The 18,305-nt window shown below is 39.2% G+C and overlaps 1 long non-coding RNA gene across 1 annotated transcript; it reads left to right on the forward strand.

Moving 5' to 3' along the window:
- Positions 1 to 15,244: 15,244 nt before the first annotated feature.
- LOC145500847 (uncharacterized) lies at positions 15,245 to 17,976 on the forward strand. The gene is made up of 3 exons (XR_014051155.1): positions 15,245 to 15,583; positions 17,367 to 17,494; positions 17,935 to 17,976. It is a non-coding gene; the product is annotated as an uncharacterized LOC145500847 (long non-coding RNA).
- The last annotated feature ends 329 nt before the right edge of the window (positions 17,977 to 18,305 follow it).

Genomic DNA, 18,305 nt, shown 5'->3' on the forward strand with positions numbered 1-18,305 from the left:
TTTATTTTTATTGTCAAATGTTTTCAAAAAAACCCTTACTGATAAGCATCTGTTTTTAGAGGTATATACTTTGGGGAAAATGCATTCTCGTTTAAACATTATAAATAATTAAACGGGAAAAAAAAGGCAACAGCGGACTTTTTCCGTGCTTACATAGCCCCAACTAAACACTCGAGGAGTTGTGAGAATTCGAGACAGTTATGCTTCTCGGTTTTCCTCGGCTCTACATTATTCCAACCCTAAGCCCCCACCCCCTCGTGTTCAGACGAGACTGTGTAAACAAGGAAACGGTCCTCTGTTACTTAAGGTAAAGGTAAGGTAAAGGTAAAATCTTTATTTAGACACTGTATTTCCTTCAGGACTTAACAATATTGAATTAAATTAGTCTAACTACCTAACTAATAAATCACTAATAACTACGATAAGAGAAATGATAAAAAACCTGCCTGGGAGGCCGTGTATAAAAGCAAAATAAAACTTATATAAGACGATCATCAAAATCATAATTCTTCAACTTAGATTCAAATTCATCAAGAGACGGTGACTGACGAATATCCAAGCGTAAATTCCACAATACAGCTCCGCTGTAGGACAGACTTCTATTACAATAATTAGTGCGGGGCTGTGGAATGGCAGGCGAACAGTCACTATCTCTTAAGTTATAGGTTAAGGTATCCGAACGAAGACAAAGTGCGTACTAAGATAGTCCGGAACCATATTATTTACAATCTTATACATCATTATTGATTTATCAACAAGGCGTTGACGGTCTAGTTTAACCCAGTTTACCATTCGCAACAATTCATCAGTACTACGATCGTAATTTCAAAAAGTTATGACACGTGCAGCACGATTTTATAATTTTTGTAGCTTTTGAGAAAGACTCTTAGAACAGGATCCCCACACCGAGCTGCAGTAATTGAGATGCGATTGGACTAATGAATTGTAGATGGAAAGTAGAGTCTTATATCGGACCGAATACCTAATACGTTTAATGGCCCTAATACCAGAAGCAATCTTTTTAGAAAGCTCGTTGACATGACACTCCCAAGTAAGATTTTCATCAATGTGTACACCTAAGGATTTTACAGTCCAGACTTGCTTTATCGGAAACTGGTTAATTGTGGCAGTGGCATTCGCTGTAGAATTTAATAACCTTTGCTTAGAAGCAATCAGTAGGAATTCTGTCTTTGTCATATTTAAAGTTAGTTTGTTGGCTGCAAGCCACACACGAGTTCTCTCCAAATCAAGATTAATACAATTATTCATTTCATCAACATCAGTACCAGCAAAAGTAATACCAGTATCATCGGCGTAAATCCTTGGTCGGGAATGCTGGAGACAATTAGGCAGATCATTTATATATAATAGAAATAGAAGGGGTCCAAGAATCGTTCCCTGTGGAACACCACAGCGAAGGAACATCTTAGACGATTTCTTCCCTTTACTTAACACGTTTGGGTTCGGTCCTTTAAATAAGAGTACAACCATTGATTTGTGGAACTCTGAATACCATAAGCTTGTAATTTCGAAAGAAGAATAGTATGGTTCACAGTATCGAAGGCCCTCTTAAGATCTAAAAATACAACGGCATTAATGAAACCACGATCGCTGTTTAAAGACCAGTTATCAGTCGCTTTAATCAAAGCGGTGGCCTCATGGTTAGTACGCTCGTCTCCGGATCGAGCGGTCCGGGTTCTAGCCCTGGCCGGGGACATTGTGTTGTGTTCTTGGGCACTGAGACACTTTACTCTCACAGTGCCTCTCTCCACCCAGGTGTATAAATGGGTACCGGCGAACTTAATGCTGGAGGAAACCCTGCGATGGACTAGCATCCCATCCAGGGGGAGTTGAAATACTCCTAGTCGCTTCATGCTACAGAAACCGGGATAAGCTCCGGCCTGATGCGCCACTTGGCTGTATGCAGCCTTTATCTACCTTTACCTTAATCAAAGCAGTAACTGTAGAATGAAGCGAGCGGAAACCAGATTGGTCTCTACTGAGAAGATCGTTGTCGTTTAGAAATGATACAACTGATCATGAATAATCCGCTCGAAAACCTTGGCCACAACCGGGATAATCGATATCGGTCGATAATTAGAAGGATCACTCCTACTTCCAACTGTCTTAAAAAGAAGCGTGATTCTTGCACTCCTCCATTCGTCGGGAAAAATGCCAGTGTCGATCGATTGATTGAATATCAGAGCGACTGACCCAGCGATTAAATCTGGATATTCCCTTAGCAGTCTGGCTTACACAGAATCAAGACCTGTCGCCTTTCTCTTGCATAAGTTATTTAGGTGGGACAAAACGTGCAATTCAGTTACCAGTTACACGCTGGAAACTAAAACAACTGCTGGTTTGGTCAACAAAATCATCGAAGGAGGTGCCCACTTCTTCTATATCCCTGGACAGTTCGGGACCGATTTCTGCGAAAAATTTATTAAAAACCTTTGCGATCTCGGTTGAATTAGTTATTCTCCCTCCATTGAGCTCATAACAAGCTCATTAATTGCAGCTTTACCCGATTTGCGAAGTGTCACCTCATTGATAGTTTCCCATGTCTCGCAGGAATTTCCATTGTAAGTTTCAAAGGTTTTATAACAGTAGGACTTTTTTACAGTCTTGATAGCATTGTACACTTCATTACGCAACTTCTTAAAATTAATCCAATCACTTGGATCGCCTGTCCGCAAAGCCTTGATTTTAAGACGATCTCTCCGATACAACAAATTCTTAAGCCCCGCAGGGGTAATCCATGGACTTTTAGAGGCACGAACGTGTTTAGTGCTTTCATTACCTTCATGTTCCATTTCATTTTGTTTTCATTATCCATTTCTCTACGACTGTACCTATTATTTATCATTCCTGAGTTTTAACAAATCGAAATATTACGGCAATATTTCATTGCGTTTTTAAGACAATGTTCAAAGTCCCATCAAAAAACAAAAAACGTAACAAGCTAGGTAAAGACAGGTTACTTTCGAGTGTCAAAAGAGGGTCTGGATGGGGGAGGGAGTGCAAATGTCAGTTGACAGTTAAAATTTTGTCTATTTGTCAGTTGTCAGTTGAAGTTTCGGCCATTTGTCAGTTGTCTGTTAAGTGGCTGCTAATAATTCACTGAAGACCTAAAACCCCTCCAACATCACTTTTTTAGACGAACGGAATTAAAATTCCATTCGTCTTAAAATTCCGAAAATTTCGAAACGGTGACAAAGGGTACGGAAATTTCTAGGGAAATTTCCAGAAAATCCGGAAATTGTCGAACTTTTGAAAAGCGGACCATTCAACTGAAAATTCCGGGAATTTAAAATAGCAGCAGACCTGTCGATTATCATGTATTAAACAGATAGTTGGAGGATCAAATTGTAAATGATTAATATTAGCAGACTTAATAGAAAACTTAAAGTAAAAAATATTTCAATGAATTTCAAACGAATATCGAGGGCAAAAACCTTTGGTCTGGTGTTAGTTAATCTGTCTACAAATGCCAGTTGTTTGTTTAACTCTCGGGTATTTGTCGGTTGTTAGTTATTTTTTGCCATTTGTCAGTTTTCAGGCCCCCCTCAAAATCGTGCAGGCTCCTTTTTGGCAGATGTTGAGTATTCTAATAATTGGTGAATTTTAATTAAAAGTCTTTCTTTAGTTTATTTTTTGCCATTTGTCATTTGTCAGTTAATCCCGTCCAGAACCTGTCAAAATCGTGCAGGTTCCTTTGTGGCAGATGTTGAGTATTCTAATTGGTGAATTAAGTCTTCCTTTAGTCTATTAGCGACTGACACAGCTTCAGTCAAACTAGAACGAACGAAGACTAACTCAGTATCAACTTGCCCTCTGACATTGATTATAAGGTACAGTAGACTATTTCACATATATCTCAGATAACTCTTCCCTCTTCCCTTAGTATTTGTCCCGGCTTAGACGTCAACGCTTACTATGGGCTATCCCAGCGTCACTTGGCACTCACCTAAATTTTTACTCCTTAACTCAGACAGACTTTCAAAGTCAGAAAATAATCTGAGCAAAATAACTGCAATTTTTAAAGTTCGCTGACGGAGAGGGACATTAGGCTTTGCGGTGTTGATCCTTTCTAATGCGATGATGCAAGGTGAATAAATTCCCAACTTGCGGTGTTGCGGTGATCTCAAACTCTTCGGTGTGCGATGTTTGTGTTTTTCACGCTACGGTGTTCGGTGAGATGAAATTATTTGCGGTGCTGCGGTTTCTTGTTTGACCTTTTTAGACCAAAATTTAGCGTGTGCTTATTTTGTGGAAAATTGTTGAGATATAAAAGCACTATGTCCTTATTTAGTAGTATCATGTTTAGTCTTAGTTCTAGTTTTACACCTTAATTGTAGTCTTCAGTTTTTAGCTTTTATTACTTCTGTATTTTAGAAATTTAATGTATATTTTAGACTTTTATTCTTTATAGGGCACTTCTAGAAACAGCCTCTAGGTGATTGGAGGCTTCCCATTTATTATTTATTTATAAGAGGGAACGTTTAAATCATGGGGCTAAAAATATATGTTGCGGTGACGGTATATCGTGAACTTTTCTTGCGGTGATGCAGTGTTCGTTAATTTCTTTTTCTGTTTTTTGTTTTTTTTGTTTCTGTTTTTGTTTTTTGTTTTTTTGTTTTTTTTTTTTTTTTTTGCGGTGTTCTGGTGTTCAGAGCATGAGTTTCGAGCATACAATTAATTAACAGTTAGATTATACGCTCGGAATTTCTATGAGGTGACAGTTGAATTCTAAGTAACTTTCTTTTAAATTAGCGATTTCCAATTGTTGCTATATAAATTAAGTAGTATTTAACTTCACGCTGACCAAAATTGCGCGCGGATTGACTTGTTGTTGGAAAACTCCCAGCTGTTTACCTGCGCTAACAGTTAATTTTCAAAATATTAAGGTTTTTTAATCTGAGTTGCATGACGATCAATGTCCTTTTGGGGGGTTGAATTATCCAGTGATATTTCTTAATCCTCAAAACATCGGAGAAACAAGAAAGTATTGCCACGACAATGTGAAGATGTCCAGCCACAGCGCGCTAATTAACAATTAGACTACGAACCCGAGTTTTCAATAAGTGAAACGAGACGTAGCCGAGTTGACTTTCGCTCATAGAAAACGATGGTGAGTGGTCTAATTGTTTTAGTAGACACTATAAAGGGTTAAGGACGTACGTTCGAAAATTTTCCACTCGACAGATTTTTTTAAAAATTTTTATGAGTTACTTGTGTCAGAAATGCAAAACTTGGGCGCCACCGACTTCGTTTCAGAGATAAAGCGTGTGGAAAACTACTCTGATTTTGAAAAATTTGCGCATGTAATTCAATGTGGTCCGCAGGGTTTATAATTAAAAATATCGAAGCTGACTCGACGGAGGCAAACGATCTTAGTCATATTTTGTAGAAGTGGGTCTGTTGCGTAAATAGTTCCTAACGTTGCCAACGTTACGTTTTCACAAAACTTAACCCTTCAAGAGGCATTTAAAACTACCGCGCGGGTACACGAAGAGCTGAAAAGAACGGGATTCGATGGTGCATTCTGCAAAAAATTCAGACTTCTAATCGATCGATTTGCTTTATTTTTTTCGCTAAACGTAGAAAATCGGTAGAGGAAATGATCCACCAAAAGAAAAATAGGGGTCAGCGAACGTCCACGATCGTTAAATTCGAGCAAAGCCATAGCAATGGCCATCTGCCCTATCATTATTCATTTTATTACTTAGCGCGCGTTCGATGCATGACCTTGCGTTTGAATTTGAGTGCGCAAGATGCGCATAAACAATTAGCGCGAACGTTCTTAAAGCACAAAACCTACAATTTTGAGTATTTTTGAGCCTAAGAAAAAGAATAGTTTCCAGTTTCGATCAAGAGCAGCGTGCGCTCGATCGTTAATGAATCATTAACATTCATTTTTTCTTTATTTTGAAAAACAAATAGATTCCATGTTGCCATGCGTCTGGTCATTAATAAAACAGTTTTCTGTTTTTTTTTTGTTTTGTTTTTTTGAGACTTATAGAACTCGGTGCGATTTTTCAGGCTTAGAACTGTACTGTTTTGAACGGCTGGGCTATTTTTTTAAGTTAACTCTCCACTGTGTCTTCCATTGTGTTTAGTCATAAATGAAGGTTGCATTGTCCTGTTGCATAGCAACAAACTTGACCCACTTTTTACCATCAATTGCATCTATCTTAAAAATAGGTCCACAATGCGAACTTGTGTGGGATTTCAGTCAAATAAGAGTTGATGCGCTATGGATAAATTAGAGAAATTGTAGCTTTACAGTGAATATTTACACATTTTGTCGTTTTGTAATGATGAACGTCGAGTAAAGGTACCGTAGAGTCCTAGTTATAAGATCCTAAGCTGCAGACAAGAAAACGGTTACATGAGAAACATGTTTGGACTTTAGTTTCTAGGAAATTCGCTCCCTTAGGGTACGGTTACACGGAGCTCTTTACCGTGGTAACTAGGGACTTTAAGATACGCTACGGTAAGGTGCTACTACGGCTACTTTGGCCGTGAGGGACTAGGCTGACAAAGGTGTTTTACCCGCCAAACTCAAATGATTTAATAGGGACTTTAAGATACGCTACGGCGAGGTACTACTACGGCTACTTTGGCCGTGAGGGACTAGGCTGACAACGGTGTTTTACTCGCCAAACTCAAATGATTAAGATTTTGCTGTACGGCAACGGTATGTGCAGTCTCTACGTGTCTTTACAAAAATGACTACTTTCAAGGAAACCAGAGATTATTCTACTTTCATACGAAATAGGCTTGATTAATGACAATGATTTCCTTCTCCTGTATCCGTCTTACATCTCCCAGAACTCAGATTTGCCTTTTCTAACTTGATAGAACCGCCTGTAATTCCAACCACAAAACAAAATATAAACTCTGATATAAAAAAAGTTCGATTTCAAGACGGACAGGTTGTTCGCACAACGATTACGTGATAAGTCCGAAAATACAAAACTTTCGATTATAGTAAGATACATTTTGAACAGATAAGATACATTTTGTTACGTTCACTTGGACGACAGAGCGAACGACCTGCGAACAACTGCATCAGTTCGGTAAGTACTGTCAGACGAACACGCCAACAACTTTAGTTCAACCACCGCTGCAAAGACCAGGGTATCTTCCGGCCGGACTTAAACTTAAGTCTCCGTTGAACACACAAGAGGTGATCCAGATCGTCAAATCCACCTGTAGACGTATGGTCAAAGCGCGGATAAACGACTGTCACAGAAGACTCAACTACTACAACAATAAACTACAACAACAACTTGACAAACTTAAACAACTGTTACCGACTAACTTACTTGACACTGTTATGACAATCGCCGACAGGCGAGCCGACAAAACCACAGACCGCGTTCGTACTGAACAAGAACGAAAACTGACGACACTTCAACGCAATAAAGACAGAAAACGACCGAAAACTGACGATAACTGGGTAAGGAATATTTCTTCCCGTCCCTTAGACAAAACCGAGACTCACGTACTGTCCTACGGACTAAAACACTCAGTGACGCCTATACGGATACCGACCGAGTCTATTGTATCTAGTGTTAAGGCGGTTCTGTCTCGTCAACGAGACTTATCAGAATCTGCCAAGGATAACATCAGAAGCAGAATTGCTTCCACAGTACAATCAGCCTCTATACCTGACAATAACTTGACAAAAGACGAACAACAAGCTCCGAAACGACTGAAAAACGACAACAACATTGTCATACTACCAGCCGACAAAGGACGTGTCACTGTTGTTATGGACAAGACTGACTACTTTGACAAATTGGACGCACTTGTTAACGACAAACAAACTTACGAAGAACTTAAACGCGACCTGACGCCAGCACTTCAACGTAAACTTAACAGCAAAATACTTACGCTCAAAACGACTGACGCTATTGACACTCAACGCTACTATCGACTGAGGTGCTCAGTACCTCAACCACCGAAACTTTACGGACTACCGAAACTGCACAAGCCTGGTATACTGATGCGACCTATACTGTCATTCTGTGGGTCCCCTACGTATCAACTGTCTAATTACTTGACGACCATACTGCAACCCCTTACTGACAAATCAAGACGCAAACTACAATCTACGCAGAACTTTATTGACGCTATTAAGACAGTACAGATACCCGACGACTACAAACTTGTGTCTTTTGATGTGAAATCACTGTTCACCAGTATTCCACTTCAATTGGCATTACAGTGTACCGAGACCGCTATACAACAATCTACTGCTAAACTACCGTTTCCAACAGAAGACATCATGGACTTACTGAACCTTTGCCTTACATCGACTTACTTTCAGTACAACGGTAAACACTACAAACAGTTGCATGGAACAGCCATGGGGTCGCCTGTTTCTGTCGTTGTCGCAGAAATTGTGATACAACACGTGGAGGAACGCGCCCTTGCAACTTGTCGACAAACGATACCGCTTTGGTTACGCTACGTTGACGACACCTTTACCGCCGTTCACAAAGACGAAATTGACGATTTTCACGACCACCTAAACGAACAGAACGCCAACATCCAGTTTACTAAAGAGATCGAAGAAAATGGAAAACTTCCTTTTCTAGACTGTTTGGTAAGCCGCGACAAGAACGAACTACGAACGACAGTGTACAGAAAACCGACGCATACCGACAGATTACTTGACGAATCATCCTACAACCCGACTTCACACAAAGCCACGACTATACAGACTTTGACGAGACGAGCGCAACTAGTTTGTGACACACCGGACAGCTTACGTGACGAAAACAGATACCTTGAACGTGTTTTTCACAAAAACAACTACAACGCTGACTTTATTAGACGAAACATTTACCGACCTACTGAAGCTGACGCTACGAACAGGAACCCTACACCTGTTACTACAGTGACCATACCTTACATTAAGGGCACTTCTGAGACCATCTCACGGATCCTGCAGCCCTACAACATCCGTGTAACCCACAAACCTACAACTACGTTACGACACTTACTGACTAACGTGAAAGACAGAGACAAGCCTAACAACAGACAGGGAGCAGTTGACAAGATCAAATGCTCCGACTGCCAGGCTTCCTACATTGGTGAGACTGGCAGAAACCTTAACACGACACTGACTGAACATAAACGAGCCGCGAGAAATGGTGATGCCAACAATCACATTGCTGTACATCATCAACTGACAAACCACAACATTGACTGGAACTCTACTCAGTGCTTAACCTACAGTACAAACTATTTTCAACGACTGACTCTGGAAAGCTGGTACACTAACCTAGAACGAACGCCTCTTAACAGATGTCAACAACTACCGGCGCCTTACAAACGACTTATCCATGACGGAAACGAAACCGACAAACGGACTTCTAACAGACCGACTTAACAATATACGGACGAAAAACCGACCTATTTGACTAACAATAGACGGATCGAAACCCACCAATGACTGATGACAAACTTTACACAAGTCTTTCAGTCAATACCATCATGGCTATACTGACCAATCACGTTCAACGGACCAGACTTATAACATCATCGACTGACAAACACTATTCACTTGACTCTGAAGATGACTTCCGTTCAGGTTGTCGAAACGTCAGTCACCAACAACAGTTCTTTTCAGAACTACACTCACCCGAACGATCACACTATACGAACTAGTAATAAACAATTATAGCTCAGATTAGAACATACGAAGCTTTCTTATCTACGACTGTTCGGCCCGATACTAATATGACTGAATTGATCATCTTGCGGTAGGTGTTGAAATCGTTCAAATTTTCTGTACAAATGACAAAGAAACAATGATCTTAGAACTGATTTTTATGATGGAGAACATTATCTTCAAACTAGGCTGTTCAAACACTGAAAAAAAGGGTTAAAATGAGAAGTAAACAGCAGGCTTATACTCACGTAGTGAAGAGTACGTGAAACCAGGCACTTTCCCGTGGTAGAAAGCAAGGCTACGGCGGGAAAGCCGTACTGGTACGCGCGTCATGACGTCACCGGAAGTGATCTTTACTATCTACCGCCGTACTACAGGCTAGCCGTACCATATCTTAAAGTCCCTAATGACCCTTTTACCACGGGAAACTGCATTTAGTGAGTATGACCAATATTTCCGGAGGTAAATTTCCCGTGGTTAATACCCATGGATACATCAAAAAGATCACATGCAGCGCCTTTGACATTTAATGTAGTAAGTTGCATCGGTGTTTTGATGTCCAAGGTATTACGAGCAAATCACGTTTCTCTGTTTGTCATTAAACCATTGACTCCTGGAGCTTTTCGCCAAAAACGCATTTTTTGGACATTTTGGAGATTTTCAGGCTGGATATAGGGCAAATTAGCTCCAATCTACTCAAAAAGGCATTTGCAACATGGCAGCATGTCTTTCTTTCCACGAGCATCGCGTTTTACGACATTTGCGCTCAGGCATGCGCAGAAATCAAGTTCAAAATCGAGTTTTTGGGCGAGAAAGTGACCTACGGCTTTTCGATTTTTTTTTTTTTTTTGTTTTCACCTTTCCTTTTTCTCCTTTTGTTTTCTTTTTGCTGCAGTGATTGACCTTCTACTTAGCTTGCTTCCCGTTTAAAACATTCTGAGAAAGCATCATCGAGACAGGTAATTTTTGCCATGGAGTAGCCACGTGTAGGGGCAGGAAATTTTGCTCTGAGTTTTCCACTCAACTTTTTGAGCATTTTTGTGCATATCTAAGCCTCCATTGGGCCGATCACTCTGATCTGGGTATCATTATAAAGACCTTTTCCTCCTGCAGAAGTTGAGCATAGATGATGCCAATTTTGGTCAAGGGTGATGACGTCAGAGGTGGAAGAAAGGCCAAGACTCGTCACGGCCGGTTATGGCCGGCACAGAAGTCAATCGGTTAATATGTAACCGAGGAAAAATGATTTTCCTCAGTGTGCCATTTTTGTTACCTTCGCAAAATCCCTTGTAACCGTTGTTTCACAACGTATACTAAAACCCAGCGAAAAAAAAAACAAACAAACAAAAACAAAAGTTAGCAGGCATATATATATATAGCCACAAGTTGTTAGGGCGGGGGGGGAGGCAAGGAAAGAGTCATTAAAGTAAACACATTTTGCAGGTTGGGCTAGTTTTCTGCAGCAGGGGCGAAAACAAATGACATCATCGAAAAGCAAGTGCACACGAGAAGGTTATGTTTTTGGTTGTGATTCTGGACCGTGCAATCAACAATAACGTGGCCTGTTTCGTCGGGATGCCAGATGACCTGTTACATAACTGGGACAATTAATGTTCACGAACAGAACTTTTGAATCGCGTTGGCTTGGGGTTGTTTACTGTGGGAACAGCTTTATTTCATGTGCTACATTTGTCCTGGGATGTTTTGATTAGTTCCAGTGGAGACAAATAATTCAGTTAGCCTCAGCTCTTACGCAGAGTAGTTTTTTTCCTGTTGTTTTTTAGATTGTGAGCAGCCGCGATCGATCGCAACATCAACACCACAATTTTCGTTTACGTTCCAGTTCAGCGGTTTAAACGGATCACGAAAGTGATGTTTTCCTTTGAAATTGCCTGAACGATGGATGTTTTCGAAATTAAAAATAACTGATAACGCAGACAGGTTACTAAAGCTTGACGAATCCTCGAGTGATCGCATGATGCCTCGCGCTGAAGTGCGCGCTAAAGCCCTGGCGACTCATGGAAATATCACTGTTTTGAGGCACCTTAATGTGCCTAATATATCACAGAAGACGTCAAAATGTGGTAAGAACTTCAGTGACACACTCGGCTATCGCCTCGTGTGCCACTTTTTGGTTTTTTCCATATTTTGTGATCCATTATTCAACAGACACAGGGCAACATGGAATCTATTCTTTAGATAGAGAACGATGAGAGAACCAGATTCACGGATTTCCAATAGAACACACTTGACTGGCTACTAAATATGGGTTATTGACCAGGTATAAATATCCAGCCATTCTGACCGAACAAGCATGGTTAATAGCGGAGCTCCGGCGGAGCCCCATACCCATATAGGGAAGAAAAGGAAACCCATGAATTGATTTTCTCATGGTTATCATGGCTAGCGGTATTGCTCGTGGGCGCGTACGCACGACGGCGACGACGACGACGACGGAGTCGCGCAAGATGGCGGCCATACTCCAGCTAATAGGTTGACAGAGACATGCACCCTCAGTTGGTAGCGGGTGAATGCCATTTTTCTTGGCGGGATTTTTAAAGAAAAACGATAGTGGAGGTTGATTTAATATTTTTAAGACAGGGTTGCGCTGAAGCAAAAGACAGAAAGCAAGAATTAACAGGCAAAGAAGTAACGAAGAAGATCGCGAAAAAGACTGAGCGGGCCAGCGCTGGGGAAGGAGGCGAAACAGTACTGAACAATGCCGTGAATTATAGCTAGTCAAGGGCTAGAGAAAGGAGGTGAAATAATACCGAACAATGCCGTGAACCAAAGCTAACGAGGGCTATAGAAAGGAGGCGAAAGTACCCGACAAATTGATTCAGAAGACTGCCGAACTCCCCATGGCCAAGTTCAAAATTCGCGCGAACGTGATGCTGTGCAGCCGTGCAAGAAAATTCAAAAGTCACCTGATTTGGTCAGGTGATGAACATTAGAGAAATCAAACGTACCCGAGTGTTTTAGAGAAATTGCAAAACAGTAAACGTAGCGGAAAGAAGTGGTTGATTCGTTGCTCTATCGAAAATATAACTTCAGTTTAGTCTTCACAACTTTTGCTGCAAGTTTCTGCCTGGAAGATTTACACTGGCCGAACTGAATTGCCAACTTGCGGTAAGTGACTTTTGTTGTTGCGTTTGGTATGAAAATTAACAAGTTTCCTCGGCGATATAAGCTTATTTTCAATTGGAATCCATTAAGAGTCTTCCTTATTTGAAGCCATGCTGTAAGAGATTTTAAAAATTGCATCGTTTTAATTTCGCTCGTCTCTAAGCAATAACACGTGGGTCGCTTTGGAGGTTGCTGTAAGTTGTAAACAAATTATGTTTTCTATCGATTTTCGTCGTCAATTTAAGCTTATAACCTCACATCTAAAAATAAGCTTAACCAAAATCGTCTTGTAAACACGGCCGGGCGAGTTTTGAAGTTTTCTCTGATTTAGTTAGCACTGCCGCTTCGTAGACTGCTAAAATTTGTTCTTCTGTTGTTGAAAACTGAACCAAGAAAGGTCTACAAACCATTTTAAGCCGAAGCGAACAGGATTTGCTAAATTTACTTTTGTTCCTATGTGAATATTTGCATATTGTGATTACAAAGTATGGAGATTTCCTCGTTTTGTTAGTTCAATTTATTCGGTTTGGCGAAATGCTTTTGTGAATTCCGAGGTTAAATTGGTTGAAGACTGGTAAAGCTACTGCCAATAAGATGACTGCATAGCTAAATTAAGCCGTCGGCAAAAATACAGACTCTCAGTAATATTCAAATTTAAGCGTGAATAATTTTTCAACTTTAACACCGCAAGCTTAAACGAATTTTCTTTATCCTCTCTTTTATTCGGTCACCGTTCATTGAAAAGGGATTTGCTGTTGATACTCGAGCTCAGATGTAGTGATATGCATCTTGTGTTTATAATGTAGATTTCCTCGTTTTATTTTGTTGTCTGTCCATTTTTTGGTTCGGTTTGGTGAAATGCTTATATAGTCCAAAATGTCGAGTAGACGATTATGCATGGCAATCCTGTCTGCAAATAAAGCTCTGCTTTGATTTTGATTGGCTATTTCATGTTATTTGTGCCATTGCTTTTGGTTGGGGGTACATTGACCGTATTTTGTTAATAAGAGGTTATTCCCCAATGCGGTATTTACACTTAACATGGAAATGTTCCAAAAAAGTGAGATAGTACTAATTAACTCGGTAAATTGAACAGTGTAATGGAAGTTCTTGCCCTGACCATTTCTCAGTAATAAGAATAACTTTTACATACATATATACACAATTTAGTTGGAGAGAGCACTCTCCTATCTCCACTCTCTCTCTCTTTGCTCTCTTCTTCACACTAATTTTTTATTTACTAACTTATTAAATGAATGTCACTGACTGTTTTCTTTGTTGTGCATGCATACTTTTTTGCTGGTCGAAGAAAGTTTCAGTTTCTTCCTGGCTGTACAGTTTCCTTTCTCCTGTCCTGTACCAATTTGTTTGTGATATAACTTCGTGAATTCTCTATTCTCCTTAAATTTTATCTCATCAGGTTGATAGAAAGCACTCTCAGAGTGTTCCATCATTGTCTTCAGTCGCTACAATTTTCCAGAAAAAAGCAATAGTTTTCTTAATTTCCTTTTACTTTGTGTTAGGACTTTTTAGCATGCCTGTAATTGACCCATGGGCATTATGGGGGAATATTTTTCAAGTAAAGAATTACATTCGTTTTAGTGTTGAGTATTTTAAATTGTTATGAATTAGGCATTTATTTTTATTTTTTATATTTTTTATTTTAGTCGCACAAAATGTTTTATGGTTTTACCGAGGTATACCATGTAAATGTAAATAATGCACTGGAATTGGCCAATCAGAGTGTGCATTATATCGGCTTTAAACACAAACCACATATAAATGACTCATATGTAAATGATATTTTTATTACAGAGAACTGGACAGGGCAAGAACTTCTCCTTCTTTTGTGAATTTATATATTAATTCCTCTCAGTGCTGTCAAAATGTCTCAGGAACCTTCATTTCTGATAATCTATTATTTTCCACCATACCTACAGCACAGAAGCTCACCAAATCCTAACTGATAACTAACATGTGTGTATCTCTAGCCTTTGCTGTGTGCTACATGTATATTCTGTTATCCTGCCTTAACTGCTAGGAAAAATTTTGGCAGAGCTGTTTCAACAGTTTCACTTAAATTGATTTCCAGTAACAGTGCTACATGTAGCAGTGTTATTGAGTGTGAACTTTATGGAGGATTTTAAATTTTTATTTTTTTATGATTACAGACGACAACAAAATATACATGTGTATACATAAACTGATGTTGGTGTTGGTTACAAACCGTAGTTCATAATAGTCATCCTATTACAGGTAAGGGGGAAAAGTTCAGAGAGTTTAGAACATTTCTTCCCCCAGCACACCTTCTGTCTATAGGTACAATAATTGAGAGGTTATATATATGTACGAAGAGTAATGTAAAGTTACTGTATAAACTTAGCATTAAAATCTGACATTTGAACGCCTCCTTTGCTAACATTAGTCATGATTTAATTGTTATCACTCCCTGTGAATTCATAGAGATTCCAGAGGCAAATTATAACCTAATGTGGAAGTCCTGTCTTCAAGTGAGGGAAAATGACACAAAAGAGTTACAATGAAAGTAAAGAGAATTGTGAATGTTGATATGGTGTACATTATACATCATGTAAAGGTATTTGGTGAGTGCCAAAGGCATAACATTTCATGTATTGCTTTTTCAGGACAAATTATATAACAGTGACGTTTTAAAAGGTGTGATCAGAAAAATAATGAGTACATTGTCCAGGCAGCATCAGTTTATGGACAGCATATGCAGACAGTAAGAGGAACTGTAAGCACTACCATGTAAGTTAGTTTTATGCTTATGACTTCTTGTTCTTGAATTTTGTGTCATTTCATCACAAGAATAGGTAGCGAAAGATGCAATAGTTGTTGCAATATATTTTTGAAGGAAAACTTATAAGTCTGCCTATGCTGGATAACAGCCATGTGTAAACTGAATGTGAAGCAAACAATATGTTAAATATGGGGCAACCCTAAAACCCAGAAACCGGAATCCGGAATCTGGAACCAAAAACCGGAATCCAGAAACTGGAAACTGGAATCCACAAATCAAAGAAAATAAGTTCTTCAAATATGCGAAAATTGTTTTGCTTAGCTTTTCGACTGTAAAAAGTAAGCTGCCAAGTAAAAAGGACCTCAAACTTAACCTTTATTGAAACAAAAATTCCCCGTCTGTTGAAATTGTGCAACCGTTATTTTTAGTGAGGGCTATGATTATGAGAATCTCAGTAAAGTGTATCTTAATTTTATTCCAAGCACCTCAAGAGTGTCTAAAATAAGCTTGCTGGTAATTGCCATTTTGTTTAATAAGTGATCTTCAATTTACCGGAAGTATAAATTTATCCTTTATGTCTAGTACATACTGAACAAGATAGAAAATGTCATAGAGAACAGGATATCCATCAGTGGCAGCTCCCTGTACATTGACGGTCACGCCCCCCAATTTCGAAGTCCAAGGGCTAACCCGTCTGGTCTAAATATGAAATTTGATTTTTCCAACAGATACGAGACCAATTCCAGATTAACACAATTTCCACACTGATACTGTGACAAATCAGCATTTCATATTCTTGGCGGCCATCATATTAAAACAATTTGTAGAAATGTTGCACACTTACTTCCGTCTGCTTCTCACTTGCTGACAGATCAGACCACATGCTGTTCAAAGATGCTAAAAGACTGCCAGAAACTCACTGCAATAGCCTATAATAGCTTGTTGTTAATGTGCTGCTCACCAGTCTTCTCAGAGCAATTTGATCTAGACAAGAACCGGGCTCTCACCAGGGCCAGCTTGAACAAAAGATGGGTAACTTAGCCTATGAGCAGGCTCTCGTGTTTGGGCTGGGGGTGTGAGTAGCAAAGCCGCATGAAGGCTCTTGGTGACATGCCAATGCAGAAAAACACTAGACACCTATTTAGCCTGCTCAGACAATAGAGACAGATACTAGAGCCTGCTCGCAGGCTATGAGTAACTCTATCCACCCAAAAAATCAGTAACCCTGACTGGATAGTGATGTACCCAATGAATAGCTTTATGCAGCTTTTGAACGACGGGGCCAGATATATAGCTAAGGGTTGTTCAGAACTAGTCAATAATTTTTTAGCAATTACAGTCTGTGGCTGAAGTAAAGCCAAGAAAATAAATAACAACAAAATGATTTTTGCTCATATTTATTTATTAGACATTGCTGAAGTGAATTATTTCTATCATCATTCATAATATCTGGATTCCAGATTCTGGTTTTTGGTTCCAGATTCTGGATTCCGGATTTCGGTTTCCAAATTCAGTGTTTTTTGGGTTGCCCCAGATGATGTATGTGCATATGTTAATCTTGAATAATCTGAAATTTCAGAGAGTTTAAAAATATCATATCATATCTGTGATGGTTCTGAGGTGGAGGGCTGTTACATGTACATGTAAATGTCTCATGCACGATTTTTCACTCATTATGATTCAGGTGCAAATAGTTTCTGTATCTGTTGATGTGCAACAATCTACACCAATATTTCAACCTAATAATGTACAGTGTATATTAATTAACCAAATTATGCTGTTTGTTTTTAGTTGGCCAGTGCTACTACATAGTAATGTGATGTTGAAGTGCACAAATTTACAAACATGCCCAGTGTCAACTTGTCAAATACATGTATATGAACTGGCCAGACAGTGTAGATTACAAAATTCTCTGAAAGGTAAGATGTTTCTTAAACATTATTTTGTAGTTAATGATTTCTCAGACATTGTTTTCTTCAAGAAAAGATTCATACCCCACATGGAGGTTTTTTCTCTATTAGAGCTCTTGATTCCTGATACTTTAATTTGGAATTTCTAAAGACTGGCCGTGAATGGGTGTTGGGTGTGAATATCTTCTGGAACTGCACATTCATTCATTGAGTAAGCAAGAACATCAGTATTTATCCTGACAAACTCTGATTTTCTTCTGGAAGCTGAACTCATATACAGTTGTGCAGTTATATGTACAACCAAACAGCCTGGATGACCCTGTGATTGGGACTGTGCACATTGTTGTAACCATCAATGTTCCAGTTGCTTGTTTGAAGCAAATTGCATTTGCTCTCGAAAGCAAGTGGCGAAGTTCATAACAGTTATGTAAGTTTGCTTTGTATCTCAGGGCAGAGCCTGCCACAGTGAAAGTTGGAGTACCAACCCTTAGCATTTGATTCACTACTAACACTCAGTAAACAGCTAACAATGAAGTACACTGTATATCAAAAAGATGGGGAGCCTGTATTAACACATCAAAGATTTTCAAAGCAACCATGGCCTGGTGAGATATTTCTGAGGTAATATAAATTTAAGGTCCTTATGATTGCTTATAGGCATTGATTTTTATTGTAAACAATATCTTACTGAGTGTATTTTTCTTGTGTGCTAATTGTTGGAGAACACAGAGGTCACTGTTATGACAGAGATATTAATTTGTGAAAAGTTCTATAAACAAATGCATCTGGGAACAAATTAATTTATCATGGATGCAGCTTC

The sequence above is a fragment of the Orbicella franksi genome, chromosome 10 (genome assembly GCF_964199315.1).
Source record: "Orbicella franksi chromosome 10, jaOrbFran1.1, whole genome shotgun sequence".
Taxonomy (NCBI): domain Eukaryota; kingdom Metazoa; phylum Cnidaria; class Anthozoa; order Scleractinia; family Merulinidae; genus Orbicella; species Orbicella franksi.